Here is a 16,045-nt window from a genome sequence, read left to right on the forward strand (position 1 = left end):
TTTAGCAGAGGATGGTTTCGATCCATCGACCTCTGGGTTATGGGCCCAGCACGCTTCCGCTGCGCCACTCTGCTCTCATCCCCTTCAGAAAAGACTAGAACTCACAATCCATGGCTTAGGAGTCCAGTATCTTAGGCCACTGGGATACTGTGTAAACAGTATGACCTATACGAACTGTTGGAAGAGGTAAAAAACAAATTATAATGGCACTGAGACATTATGCCCATGAAACGACACATTTTTTAAAAATGTTGTTCGCACTTAAAATAAACTATTTAGCAGAGGATGGTTTCGATCCATCGACCTCTGGGTTATGGGCCCAGCACGCTTCCGCTGCGCCACTCTGCTCTCAGCCACTTCACAAAAGACTAGAACTCACAATCAATGGCTTAGGAGTCCAGTATCTTAGGCCACTGGGATACTGTGTAAACAGTATGACCTATACGAACTGTTGGAAGAGGTAAAAAAAATATATATAATGGCACTGAGACATTATGCCCATGAAACGACACATTTTTTTAAAATGTTGTTCGCACTTAAAATAAACTGTTTAGCAGAGGATGGTTTCGATCTATCGACCTCTGGGTTATGGGCCCAGCACGCTTCCGCTGCGCCACTCTGCTCTCATCCCCTTCAGAAAAGACTAGAACTCACAATCCATGGCTTAGGAGTCCAGTATCTTAGGCCACTGGGATACTGTGTAAACAGTATGACCTATACGAACTGTTGGAAGAGGTAAAAAACAAATTATAATAGCACTGAGACATTATGCCCATGAAACGACACATTTTTTAAAAATGTTGTTCGCACTTAAAATAAACTATTTAGCAGAGGATGGTTTCGATCCATCGACCTCTGGGTTATGGGCCCAGCACGCTTCCGCTGCGCCACTCTGCTCTCAGCCACTTCACAAAAGACTAGAACTCACAATCAATGGCTTAGGAGTCCAGTATCTTAGGCCACTGGGATACTGTGTAAACAGTATGACCTATACGAACTGTTGGAAGAGGTAAAAAAAAATATATAATGGCACTGAGACATTATGCCCATGAAACGACACATTTTTTAAAAATGTTGTTCGCACTTAAAATAAACTGTTTAGCAGAGGATGGTTTCGATCCATCGACCTCTGGGTTATGGGCCCAGCACGCTTCCGCTGCGCCACTCTGCTCTCATCCCCTTCAGAAAAGACTAGAACTCACAATCCATGGCTTAGGAGTCCAGTATCTTAGGCCACTGGGATACTGTGTAAACAGTATGACCTATACGAACTGTTGGAAGAGGTAAAAAACAAATTATAATGGCACTGAGACATTATGCCCATGAAACGACACATTTTTTAAAAATGTTGTTCGCACTTAAAATAAACTATTTAGCAGAGGATGGTTTCGATCCATCGACCTCTGGGTTATGGGCCCAGCACGCTTCCGCTGCGCCACTCTGCTCTCAGCCACTTCACAAAAGACTAGAACTCACAATCAATGGCTTAGGAGTCCAGTATCTTAGGCCACTGGGATACTGTGTAAACAGTATGACCTATACGAACTGTTGGAAGAGGTAAAAAAAAAAATATAATGGCACTGAGACATTATGCCCATGAAACGACAAATTTTTTAAAAATGTTGTTCGCACTTAAAATAAACTGTTTAGCAGAGGATGGTTTCGATCCATCGACCTCTGGGTTATGGGCCCAGCACGCTTCCGCTGCGCCACTCTGCTCTCATCCCCTTCAGAAAAGACTAGAACTCACAATCCATGGCTTAGGAGTCCAGTATCTTAGGCCACTGGGATACTGTGTAAACAGTATGACCTATACGAACTGTTGGAAGAGGTAAAAAACAAATTATAATGGCACTGAGACATTATGCCCATGAAACGACACATTTTTTAAAAATGTTGTTCGCACTTAAAATAAACTATTTAGCAGAGGATGGTTTCGATCCATCGACCTCTGGGTTATGGGCCCAGCACGCTTCCGCTGCGCCACTCTGCTCTCAGCCACTTCACAAAAGACTAGAACTCACAATCAATGGCTTAGGAGTCCAGTATCTTAGGCCACTGGGATACTGTGTAAACAGTATGACCTATACGAACTGTTGGAAGAGGTAAAAAAAAAAATATAATGGCACTGAGACATTATGCCCATGAAACGACACATTTTTTAAAAATGTTGTTCGCACTTAAAATAAACTGTTTAGCAGAGGATGGTTTCGATCCATCGACCTCTGGGTTATGGGCCCAGCACGCTTCCGCTGCGCCACTCTGCTTCCATCCACCCCAGATGGGACTTGAACCCACAATCCCTGGCTTAGGAGGCCAGTGCCTTATCCATTAGGCCACTGGGGCACTGTCTACCTTTTGCAAATAGTACGAACTGATACAAGCAGTAAAAACAATGTGTACTGGATAGCACTGAGACACGCAAATGAAATTTAGCTTTCTAATTTCTGTTTGCGTTTCATTTTTGAAAATAATCTGCTTAGCAGAGGATGGTTTCGATCCATCGACCTCTGTGTTATGGGCCCAGCACGCTTCCGCTGTGCCACTCTGCTCTCAGCCACTTCAGAAAAGACTAGAACTCAAAATCTTTGGCTTAGGAGTCCAGTATCTTAGGCCACTGGGATACTGTGTAAACAGTATGACCTATACGAACTGTTGGAAGAGGTAAAAAAATATATATAATGGCACTGAGACATGCCCATGAAACGACACATTTTTTAAAAATGTTGTTCGCACTTAAAATAAACTGTTTAGCAGAGGATGGTTTCGATCCATCGACCTCTGGGTTATGGGCCCAGCACACTTCCGCTGCGCCACTCTACTCTCAGCCACTTCAGAAAAGACTAGAACTCACAATCCATGGCTTAGGAGTCCAGTATCTTAGGCCACTGGGATACTGTGTAAACAGTATGACCTATACGAACTGTTGGAAGAGGTAAAAAAAATTATAATGGCACTGAGACATTATGCCCATGAAACGACACATTTTTTAAAAATGTTGTTCGCACTTAAAATAAACTGTTTAGCAGAGGATGGTTTCGATCCATCGACCTCTGTGTTATGGGCCCAGCACGCTTCCGCTGTGCCACTCTGCTCTCAGCCACTTCAGAAAAGACTAGAACTCAAAATCTTTGGCTTAGGAGTCCAGTATCTTAGGCCACTGGGATACTGTGTAAACAGTATGACCTATACGAACTGTTGGAAGAGGTAAAAAAATATATATAATGGCACTGAGACATGCCCATGAAACGACACATTTTTTAAAAATGTTGTTCGCACTTAAAATAAACTGTTTAGCAGAGGATGGTTTCGATCCATCGACCTCTGGGTTATGGGCCCAGCACACTTCCGCTGCGCCACTCTACTCTCAGCCACTTCAGAAAAGACTAGAACTCACAATCCATGGCTTAGGAGTCCAGTATCTTAGGCCACTGGGATACTGTGTAAACAGTATGACCTATACGAACTGTTGGAAGAGGTAAAAAAAATTATAATGGCACTGAGACATTATGCCCATGAAACGACACATTTTTTAAAAATGTTGTTCGCACTTAAAATAAACTGTTTAGCAGAGGATGGTTTCGATCCATCGACCTCTGGGTTATGGGCCCAGCACGCTTCCGCTGCGCCACTCTGCTCTCAGCCACTTCAGAAAAGACTAGAACTCAAAATCTTTGGCTTAGGAGTCCAGTATCTTAGGCCACTGGGATACTGTGTAAACAGTATGACCTATACGAACTGTTGGAAGAGGTAAAAAAAAATTATAATGGCACTGAGACATGCCCATGAAACGACACATTTTTAAAAAATGTTGTTCGCACTTAAAATGAACTGTTTAGCAGAGAATGGTTTCGATCCATCGACCTCTGGGTTATGGGCCCAGCACGCTTCCGCTGCGCCACTCTGCTCTCAGCCACTTGCGAAAAGACTAGAACTCACAATCCATGGCTTAGGAGTCCAGTATCTTAGGCCACTGGGATACTGTGTAAACAGTATGACCTATACGAACTGTTGGAAGAGGTAAAAAAAAAAATATAATGGCACTGAGAAATGCCCATGAAACGACACATTTTAAAAAAATGTTGTTCGCACTTAAAATGAACTGTTTAGCAGAGAATGGTTTCGATCCATCGACCTCTGGGTTATGGGCCCAGCACGCTTCCGCTGCGCCACTCTGCTCTCAGCCACTTCAGAAAAGACTAGAACTCACAATCCATGGCTTAGGAGTCCAGTATCTTAGGCCACTGGGATACTGTGTAAACAGTATGACCTATACGAACTGTTGGAAGAGGTAAAAAAAAAATTATAATGGCACTGAGACATTATGCCCATGAAACGACATATTTTTTAAAAATGTTGTTCGCACTTAAAATAAACTGTTTAGCAGAGGATGGTTTCGATCCATCGACCTCTGGGTTATGGGCCCAGCACGCTTCCGCTGCGCCACTCTGCTTCCATCCACCCCAGATGGGACTTGAACCTCCTGGCTTAGGAGGCCAGTGCCTTATCCATTAGGCCACTGGGGCACTGTCTACCTTTTGCAAATAGTACAAACTGATACAAGCAGTAAAAACAATGTGTACTGGATAGCACTGAGACATGCAAATGAAATATAGCTTTCTAATTTCTGTTTGCGTTTAATTTTTGAAAATAATCTGTTTAGCAGAGGATGGTTTCGATCCATCGACCTCTGGGTTATGGGCCCAGCAATCTTCCGCTGCGCCACTCTGCTCTCAGCCATTTCAGAAAAGACTAGAACTCACAATCCATGGCTTAGGAGTCCAGTATCTTAGGCCACTGGGATACTGTGTAAACAGTATGACCTATACGAACTGTTGGAAGAGGTAACAAAAAAAATTATAATGGCACTGAGACATTATGCCCATGAAACGACACATTTTTTTAAAATGTTGTTCGCACTTACAATAAACTGTTTAGCAGAGGATGGTTTCGATCCATCGACCTCTGGGTTATGGGCCCAGCACGCTTCCGCTGCGCCACTCTGCTCTCAGCCACTTCAGAAAAGACTAGAACTCACAATCCATGGCTTAGGAGTCCAGTGTCTTAGGCCACTGGGATACTGTGTAAAAAGTATGACCTATACGAACTGTTGGAAGAGGTAAAAAAAAAATTATAATGGCACTGAGACATTATGCCCATGAAACGACACACATTTTAAAAATGTTGTTCGCACTTAAAATAAACTGTTTAGCAGAGGATGGTTTCGATCCATCGACCTCTGGGTTATGGGCCCAGCACGCTTCCGCTGCGCCACTCTGCTCTCAGCCACTTCAGAAAAGACTAGAACTCACAATCCATGGCTTAGGAGTCCAGTGTCCTAGGCCACTGGGATACTGTGTAAACAGTATGACCTATACGAACTGTTGGAAGAGGTAAAAAACTAATTATAATGGCACTGAGACATTATGCCCATGAAACGACACATTTAAAAAAAATGTTGTTCGCACTTAAAATAAACTGTTTAGCAGAGGATGGTTTCGATCCATCGACCTTTGGGTTATGGGCCCAGCACGCTTCCGCTGCGCCACTCTGCTCTCAGACACTTCAGAAAAGAATAGAACTCACAATCCGTGGCTTAGGAGTCCAGTATCTTAGGCCACTGGGATACTGTGTAAACAGTATGACCTATACGAACTGTTGGAAGAGGTAAAAAAAAATTATAATGGCACTGAGACATTATGCCCATGAAACGACACATTTTTTAAAAATGTTGTTCGCACTTAAAATAAACTGTTTAGCAGAGGATGGTTTCGATCCATCGACCTCTGGGTTATGGGCCCAGCACGCTTCCGCTGCTCCACTCTGCTTCCATCCACCCCAGATGGGACTTGAACCCACAATCGCTGGCTTAGGAGGCCAATGCCTTATCCATTAGTTAACTGGGGCACTGTCTACCTTTTGCAAATAGTACGAACTGATACAAGCAGTAAAAACAATGTGTACTGGATAGCACTGAGACACGCAAATGAAATTTAGCTTTCTAATTTCTGTTTGCGTTTCATTTTTGAAAATAATCTGCTTAGCAGAGGATGGTTTCGATCCATCGACCTCTGTGTTATGGGCCCAGCACGCTTCCGCTGTGCCACTCTGCTCTCAGCCACTTCAGAAAAGACTAGAACTCAAAATCTTTGGCTTAGGAGTCCAGTATCTTAGGCCACTGGGATACTGTGTAAACAGTATGACCTATACGAACTGTTGGAAGAGGTAAAAAAATATATATAATGGCACTGAGACATGCCCATGAAACGACACATTTTTTAAAAATGTTGTTCGCACTTAAAATAAACTGTTTAGCAGAGGATGGTTTCGATCCATCGACCTCTGGGTTATGGGCCCAGCACGCTTCCGCTGCGCCACTCTGCTCTCAGCCACTTCAGAAAAGACTAGAACTCACAATCCATGGCTTAGGAGTCCAGTATCTTAGGCCACTGGGATACTGTGTAAACAGTATGACCTATACGAACTGTTGGAAGAGGTAAAAAAAATTATAATGGCACTGAGACATTATGCCCATGAAACGACACATTTTTTAAAAATGTTGTTCGCACTTAAAATAAACTGTTTAGCAGAGGATGGTTTCGATCCATCGACCTCTGGGTTATGGGCCCAGCACGCTTCCTCTGCGCCACTCTGCTCTCAGCCACTTCAGAAAAGACTAGAACTCAAAATCTTTGGTTTAGGAGTCCAGTATCTTAGGCCACTGGGATACTGTGTAAACAGTATGACCTATACGAACTGTTGGAAGAGGTAAAAAAAAATTATAATGGCACTGAGACATGCCCATGAAACGACACATTTTTAAAAAATGTTGTTCGCACTTAAAATGAACTGTTTAGCAGAGAATGGTTTCGATCCATCGACCTCTGGGTTATGGGCCCAGCACGCTTCCGCTGCGCCACTCTGCTCTCAGCCACTTGAGAAAAGACTAGAACTCACAATCCATGGCTTAGGAGTCCAGTATCTTAGGCCACTGGGATACTGTGTAAACAGTATGACCTATACGAACTGTTGGAAGAGGTAAAAAAAAAATTATAATGGCACTGAGACATGCCCATGAAACGACACATTTTTAAAAAATGTTGTTCGCACTTAAAATGAACTGTTTAGCAGAGAATGGTTTCGATCCATCGACCTCTGGGTTATGGGCCCAGCACGCTTCCGCTGCGCCACTCTGCTCTCAGCCACTTCAGAAAAGACTAGAACTCACAATCCATGGCTTAGGAGTCCAGTATCTTAGGCCACTGGGATACTGTGTAAACAGTATGACCTATACGAACTGTTGGAAGAGGTAAAAAAAAAATTATAATGGCACTGAGACATTATGCCCATGAAACGACATATTTTTTAAAAATGTTGCTCGCACTTAAAATAAACTGTTTAGCAGAGGATGGTTTCGATCCATCGACCTCTGGGTTATGGGCCCAGCACGCTTCCGCTGCGCCACTCTGCTTCCATCCACCCCAGATGGGACTTGAACCCACAATCCCTGGCTTAGGAGGCCAGTGCCTTATCCATTAGGCCACTGGGGCACTGTCTACCTTTTGCAAATAGTACAAACTGATACAAGCAGTAAAAACAATGTGTACTGGATAGCACTGAGACATGCAAATGAAATATAGCTTTCTAATTTCTGTTTGCGTTTCATTTTTGAAAATAATCTGTTTAGCAGAGGATGGTTTCGATCCATCGACCTCTGGGTTATGGGCCCAGCAATCTTCCGCTGCGCCACTCTGCTCTCAGCCACTTCAGAAAAGACTAGAACTCACAATCCATGGCTTAGGAGTCCAGTATCTTAGGCCACTGGGATACTGTGTAAACAGTATGACCTATACGAACTGTTGGAAGAGGTAACAAAAAAAATTATAATGGCACTGAGACATTATGCCCATGAAACGACACATTTTTTTTAAATGTTGTTCGCACTTACAATAAACTGTTTAGCAGAGGATGGTTTCGATCCATCGACCTCTGGGTTATGGGCCCAGCACGCTTCCGCTGCGCCACTCTGCTCTCAGCCACTTCAGAAAAGACTAGAACTCACAATCCATGGCTTAGGAGTCCAGTATCTTAGGCCACTGGGATACTGTGTAAACAGTATGACCTATTCGAACTGTTGGAAGAGGTAAAAAAAAAATTATAATGGCACTGAGACATGCCCATGAAACGACACATTTAAAAAAAATGTTGTTCGCACTTAAAATGAACTGTTTAGCAGAGGATGGTTTCGATCCATCGACCTCTGGGTTATGGGCCCAGCACGCTTCCGCTGCGCCACTCTGCTCTCAGCCACTTCAGAAAAGACTAGAACTCACAATCCATGGCTTAGGAGTCCAGTATCTTAGGCCACTGGGATACTGTGTAAACAGTATGACCTATACGAACTGTTGGAAGAGGTAAAAAATATATATAATGGCACTGAGACATGCCCATGAAACGACACATTTTTTAAAAATGTTGTTCGCACTTAAAATAAACTGTTTAGCAGAGGATGGTTTCGATCCATCGACCTCTGGGTTATGGGCCCAGCACGCTTCCGCTGCGCCACTCTGCTCTCAGCCACTTCAGAAAAGACTAGAACTCACAATCCATGGCTTAGGAGTCCAGTATCTTAGGCCACTGGGATACTGTGTAAACAGTATGACCTATACGAACTGTTGGAAGAGGTAAAAAAATATATATAATGGCACTGAGACATGCCCATGAAACGACACATTTTTAAAAAATGTTGTTCGCACTTAAAATAAACTGTTTAGCAGAGGATGGTTTCGATCCATCGACCTCTGGGTTATGGGCCCAGCACGCTTCCGCTGCGCCACTCTGCTCTCAGCCACTTCAGAAAAGACTAGAACTCACAATCCATGGCTTAGGAGTCCAGTATCTTAGGCCACTGGGATACTGTGTAAACAGACCTATACGAACTGTTAGAAGAGGTAAAAAAAAATTATAATGGCACTGAGACATTATGCCCATGAAACGACACATTTTTTAAAAATGTCGTTCGCACTTAAAATAAACTGTTTAGCAGAGGATGGTTTCGATCCATCGACCTCTGGGTTATGGGCCCAGCACGCTTCCGCTGCTCCACTCTGCTTCCATCCACCCCAGATGGGACTTGAACCCACAATCCCTGGCTTAGGAGGCCAATCCCTTATCCATTAGTTAACTGGGGCACTGTCTACCTTTTGCAAATAGTACGAACTGATACAAGCAGTAAAAACAATGTGTACTGGATAGCACTGAGACACGCAAATGAAATTTAGCTTTCTAATTTCTGTTTGCGTTTCATTTTTGAAAATAATCTGTTTAGCAGAGGATGGTTTCGATCCATCGACCTCTGGGTTATGGGCCCAGCACGCTTCCGCTGTGCCACTCTGCTCTCAGCCACTTCAGAAAAGACTAGAACTCAAAATCTTTGGCTTAGGAGTCCAGTATCTTAGGCCACTGGGATACTGTGTAAACAGTATGACCTATACAAACTGTTGGAAGAGGTAAAAAAAAAATTATAATGGCACTGAGACATGCCCATGAAACGACACATTTAAAAAAAATGTTGTTCGCACTTAAAATGAACTGTTTAGCAGAGGATGGTTTCGATCCATCGACCTCTGGGTTATGGGCCCAGCACGCTTCCGCTGCGCCACTCTGCTCTCAGCCACTTCAGAAAAGACTAGAACTCACAATCCATGGCTTAGGAGTCCAGTATCTTAGGCCACTGGGATACTGTGTAAACAGTATGACCTATACGAACTGTTGGAAGAGGTAAAAAATATATATAATGGCACTGAGACATGCCCATGAAACGACACATTTTTTAAAAATGTTGTTCGCACTTAAAATAAACTGTTTAGCAGAGGATGGTTTCGATCCATCGACCTCTGGGTTATGGGCCCAGCACGCTTCCGCTGCGCCACTCTGCTCTCAGCCACTTCAGAAAAGACTAGAACTCACAATCCATGGCTTAGGAGTCCAGTATCTTAGGCCACTGGGATACTGTGTAAACAGTATGACCTATACGAACTGTTGGAAGAGGTAAAAAAATATATATAATGGCACTGAGACATGCCCATGAAACGACACATTTTTAAAAAATGTTGTTCGCACTTAAAATAAACTGTTTAGCAGAGGATGGTTTCGATCCATCGACCTCTGGGTTATGGGCCCAGCACGCTTCCGCTGCGCCACTCTGCTCTCAGCCACTTCAGAAAAGACTAGAACTCACAATCCATGGCTTAGGAGTCCAGTATCTTAGGCCACTGGGATACTGTGTAAACAGACCTATACGAACTGTTAGAAGAGGTAAAAAAAAATTATAATGGCACTGAGACATTATGCCCATGAAACGACACATTTTTTAAAAATGTCGTTCGCACTTAAAATAAACTGTTTAGCAGAGGATGGTTTCGATCCATCGACCTCTGGGTTATGGGCCCAGCACGCTTCCGCTGCTCCACTCTGCTTCCATCCACCCCAGATGGGACTTGAACCCACAATCCCTGGCTTAGGAGGCCAATCCCTTATCCATTAGTTAACTGGGGCACTGTCTACCTTTTGCAAATAGTACGAACTGATACAAGCAGTAAAAACAATGTGTACTGGATAGCACTGAGACACGCAAATGAAATTTAGCTTTCTAATTTCTGTTTGCGTTTCATTTTTGAAAATAATCTGTTTAGCAGAGGATGGTTTCGATCCATCGACCTCTGGGTTATGGGCCCAGCACGCTTCCGCTGTGCCACTCTGCTCTCAGCCACTTCAGAAAAGACTAGAACTCAAAATCTTTGGCTTAGGAGTCCAGTATCTTAGGCCACTGGGATACTGTGTAAACAGTATGACCTATACAAACTGTTGGAAGAGGTAAAAAAATATATATAATGGCACTGAGACATGCCCATGAAACGACACATTTTTTTAAAATGTTGTTCTCACTTAAAATAAACTGTTTAGCAGAGGATGGTTTCGATTCATCGACCTCTGGGTTATCGGCACAGCACGCTTCCGCTGCGCCACTCTGCTCTCAGCCACTTCAGAAAAGACTAGAACTCAAAATCTTTGGCTGAGGAGTCCAGTATCTTAGGCCACTGGGATACTGTGTAAACAGTATGACCTATACGAACTGTTGGAAGAGGTAAAAAAAAATTATAATGGCACTGAGACATTATGCCCATGAAACGACACATTTTTTTTAAATGTTGTTCGCACTTAAAACAAACTGTTTAGCAGAGGATGGTTTCGATCCATCGACCTCTGGGTTATGGGCCCAGCACGCTCCCGCTGCTCCACTCTGCTTCCATCCACCCCAGATGGCACTTGAACCCACAATCCCTGGCTTAGGAGGCCAATCCCTTATCCATTAGTTAACTGGGGCACTGTCTACCTTTTGCAAATAGTACGAACTGATACAAGCAGTAAAAACAATGTGTACTGGATAGCACTGAGACACGCAAATGAAATTTAGCTTTCTAATTTCTGTTTGCGTTTCATTTTTGAAAATAATCTGTTTAGCAGAGGATGGTTTCGATCCATCGACCTCTGTGTTTTGGGCCCAGCACGCTTCCACTGTGCCACTCTGCTCTCAGCCACTTCAGAAAAGACTAGAACTCAAAATCTTTGGCTTAGGAGTCCAGTATCTTAGGCCACTGGGATACTGTGTAAACAGTATGACCTATACGAACTGTTGGAAGAGGTAAAAAAAAATATATAATGGCACTGAGACATGCCCATGAAACGACACATTTTTAAAAAATGTTGTTCGCACTTAAAATAAACTGTTTAGCAGAGAATTGTTTCGATCCATCGACCTCTGGGTTATGGGCCCAGCACGCTTCCGCTGCGCCACCCTGCTCTCAGCCACTTCAGAAAAGACTAGAACTCACAATCCATGGCTTAGGAGTCCAGTATCTTAGGCCACTGGGATACTGTGTAAACAGTATGACCTATACGAACTGTTGGAAGAGGTAAAAAAATATATATAATGGCACTGAGACATGCCCATGAAACGACACATTTTTTAAAAATGTTGTTCGCACTTAAAATAAACTGTTTAGCAGAGGATGGTTTCGATCCATCGACCTCTGGGTTATGGGCCCAGCACGCTTCCGCTGCGCCACTCTGCTCTCAGCCACTTCAGAAAAGACTAGAACTCACAATCCATGGCTTAGGAGTCCAGTATCTTAGGCCACTGGGATACTGTGTAAACAGTATGACCTATACGAACTGTTGGAAGAGGTAAAAAAAATTATAATGGCACTGAGACATTATGCCCATGAAACGACACATTTTTTAAAAATGTTGTTCGCACTTAAAATAAACTGTTTAGCAGAGGATGGTTTCGATCCATCGACCTCTGGGTTATGGGCCCAGCACGCTTCCGCTGCGCCACTCTGCTCTCAGCCACTTCAGAAAAGACTAGAACTCAAAATCTTTGGCTTAGGAGTCCAGAATCTTAGGCCACTGGGATACTGTGTAAACAGTATGACCTATACGAACTGTTGGAAGAGGTAAAAAAAAAAATATAATGGCACTGAGACATGCCCATGAAACGACACATTTTTAAAAAATGTTGATCGCACTTAAAATGAACTGTTTAGCAGAGAATGGTTTCGATCCATCGACCTCTGGGTTATGGGCCCAGCACGCTTCCGCTGCGCCACTCTGCTCTCAGCCACTTCAGAAAAGACTAGAACTCACAATCCATGGCTTAGGAGTCCAGTATCTTAGGCCACTGGGATACTGTGTAAACAGTATGACCTATACGAACTGTTGGAAGAGGTAAAAAAAAAATTATAATGGCACTGAGACATTATGCCCATGAAACGACATATTTTTTAAAAATGTTGTTCGCACTTAAAATAAACTGTTTAGCAGAGGATGGTTTCGATCCATCGACCTCTGGGTTATGGGCCCAGCACGCTTCCGCTGCGCCACTCTGCTTCCATCCACCCCAGATGGGACTTGAACCCACAATCCCTGGCTTAGGAGGCCAATCCCTTATCCATTAGTTAACTGGGGCACTGTCTACCTTTTGCAAATAGTACGAACTGATACAAGCAGTAAAAACAATGTGTACTGGATAGCACTGAGACACGCAAATGAAATTTAGCTTTCTAATTTCTGTTTGCGTTTCATTTTTGAAAATAATCTGTTTAGCAGAGGATGGTTTCGATCCATCGACCTCTGTGTTTTGGGCCCAGCACGCTTCCGCTGTGCCACTCTGCTCTCAGCCACTTCAGAAAAGACTAGAACTCAAAATCTTTGGCTTAGGAGTCCAGTATCTTAGGCCACTGGGATACTGTGTAAACAGTATGACCTATACGAACTGTTGGAAGAGGTAAAAAAAAAAATATAATGGCACTGAGACATGCCCATGAAACGACACATTTTTAAAAAATGTTGTTCGCACTTAAAATGAACTGTTTAGCAGAGAATGGTTTCGATCCATCGACCTCTGGGTTATGGGCCCAGCACGCTTCCGCTGCGCCACTCTGCTCTCAGCCACTTCAGAAAAGACTAGAACTCACAATCCATGGCTTAGGAGTCCAGTATCTTAGGCCACTGGGATACTGTGTAAACAGTATGACCTATACGAACTGTTGGAAGAGGTAAAAAAATATATATAATGGCACTGAGACATGCCCATGAAACGACACATTTTTTAAAAATGTTGTTCGCACTTAAAATAAACTGTTTAGCAGAGGATGGTTTCGATCCATCGACCTCTGGGTTATGGGCCCAGCACGCTTCCGCTGCGCCACTCTGCTCTCAGCCACTTCAGAAAAGACTAGAACTCACAATCCATGGCTTAGGAGTCCAGTATCTTAGGCCACTGGGATACTGTGTAAACAGTATGACCTATACGAACTGTTGGAAGAGGTAAAAAAAATTATAATGGCACTGAGACATTATGCCCATGAAACGACACATTTTTTAAAAATGTTGTTCGCACTTAAAATAAACTGTTTAGCAGAGGATGGTTTCGATCCATCGACCTCTGGATTATGGGCCCAGCACGCTTCCGCTGCGCCACTCTGCTCTCAGCCACTTCAGAAAAGACTAGAACTCAAAATCTTTGGCTTAGGAGTCCAGTATCTTAGGCCACTGGGATACTGTGTAAACAGTATGACCTATACGAACTGTTGGAAGAGGTAAAAAAAAAAATATAATGGCACTGAGACATGCCCATGAAACGACACATTTTTAAAAAATGTTGTTCGCACTTAAAATGAACTGTTTAGCAGAGAATGGTTTCGATCCATCGACCTCTGGGTTATGGGCCCAGCACGCTTCCGCTGCGCCACTCTGCTCTCAGCCACTTCAGAAAAGACTAGAACTCACAATCCATGGCTTAGGAGTCCAGTATCTTAGGCCACTGGGATACTGTGTAAACAGTATGACCTATACGAACTGTTGGAAAAGGTAAAAAAAAAATTATAATGGCACTGAGACATTATGCCCATGAAACGACATATTTTTTAAAAATGTTGTTCGCACTTAAAATAAACTGTTTAGCAGAGGATGGTTTCGATCCATCGACCTCTGGGTTATGGGCCCAGCACGCTTCCGCTGCGCCACTCTGCTTCCATCCACCCCAGATGGGACTTGAACCCACAATCCCTGGCTTAGGAGGCCAATCCCTTATCCATTAGTTAACTGGGGCACTGTCTACCTTTTGCAAATAGTACGAACTGATACAAGCAGTAAAAACAATGTGTACTGGATAGCACTGAGACACGCAAATGAAATTTAGCTTTCTAATTTCTGTTTGCGTTTCATTTTTGAAAATAATCTGTTTAGCAGAGGATGGTTTCGATCCATCGACCTCTGTGTTTTGGGCCCAGCACGCTTCCGCTGTGCCACTCTGCTCTCAGCCACTTCAGAAAAGACTAGAACTCAAAATCTTTGGCTTAGGAGTCCAGTATCTTAGGCCACTGGGATACTGTGTAAACAGTATGACCTATACGAACTGTTGGAAGAGGTAAAAAAAAAAATATAATGGCACTGAGACATGCCCATGAAACGACACATTTTTAAAAAATGTTGTTCGCACTTAAAATGAACTGTTTAGCAGAGAATGGTTTCGATCCATCGACCTCTGGGTTATGGGCCCAGCACGCTTCCGCTGCGCCACTCTGCTCTCAGCCACTTCAGAAAAGACTAGAACTCACAATCCATGGCTTAGGAGTCCAGTATCTTAGGCCACTGGGATACTGTGTAAACAGTATGACCTATACGAACTGTTGGAAGAGGTAAAAAAATATATATAATGGCACTGAGACATGCCCATGAAACGACACATTTTTTAAAAATGTTGTTCGCACTTAAAATAAACTGTTTAGCAGAGGATGGTTTCGATCCATCGACCTCTGGGTTATGGGCCCAGCACGCTTCCGCTGCGCCACTCTGCTCTCAGCCACTTCAGAAAAGACTAGAACTCACAATCCATGGCTTAGGAGTCCAGTATCTTAGGCCACTGGGATACTGTGTAAACAGTATGACCTATACGAACTGTTGGAAGAGGTAAAAAAAATTATAATGGCACTGAGACATTATGCCCATGAAACGACACATTTTTTAAAAATGTTGTTCGCACTTAAAATGAACTGTTTAGCAGAGAATGGTTTCGATCCATCGACCTCTGGGTTATGGGCCCAGCACGCTTCCGCTGCGCCACTCTGCTCTCAGCCACTTCAGAAAAGACTAGAACTCACAATCTTTGGCTTAGGAGTCCAGTATCTTAGGCCACTGGGATACTGTGTAAACAGTATGACCTATACGAACTGTTGGAAGAGGTAAAAAAAAAATATAATGGCACTGAGACATTATGCCCATGAAACGACACATTTTTTTAAAATGTTGTTCGCACTTAAAATAAACTGTTTAGCAGAGGATGGTTTCGATCCATCGACCTCTGGGTTATGGGCCCAGCACGCTTCCGCTGCTCCACTCTGCTTCCATCCACCCCAGTTGGGACTTGAACCCACAATCCCTGGCTTAGGAGGCCAATGCCTTATCCATTAGTTAACTGGGG

At 43.4% G+C, this 16,045-nt stretch overlaps 2 non-coding genes across 2 annotated transcripts; both read right to left on the bottom strand.

Annotated features, from left to right (window-relative positions):
• Positions 1-2,273: 2,273 nt before the first annotated feature.
• Positions 2,274-2,346, bottom strand: trnar-ccu (transfer RNA arginine (anticodon CCU)). The gene has a single exon. It is a non-coding gene; the product is annotated as a tRNA-Arg (tRNA).
• A 5,131-nt stretch (positions 2,347-7,477) lies between these two features.
• Positions 7,478-7,550, bottom strand: trnar-ccu (transfer RNA arginine (anticodon CCU)). The gene has a single exon. It is a non-coding gene; the product is annotated as a tRNA-Arg (tRNA).
• Positions 7,551-16,045: the final 8,495 nt, after the last annotated feature.

This window comes from Oncorhynchus clarkii, unplaced genomic scaffold (assembly GCF_045791955.1).
Source record: "Oncorhynchus clarkii lewisi isolate Uvic-CL-2024 unplaced genomic scaffold, UVic_Ocla_1.0 unplaced_contig_1723_pilon_pilon, whole genome shotgun sequence".
Lineage (NCBI taxonomy): Eukaryota > Metazoa > Chordata > Actinopteri > Salmoniformes > Salmonidae > Oncorhynchus > Oncorhynchus clarkii.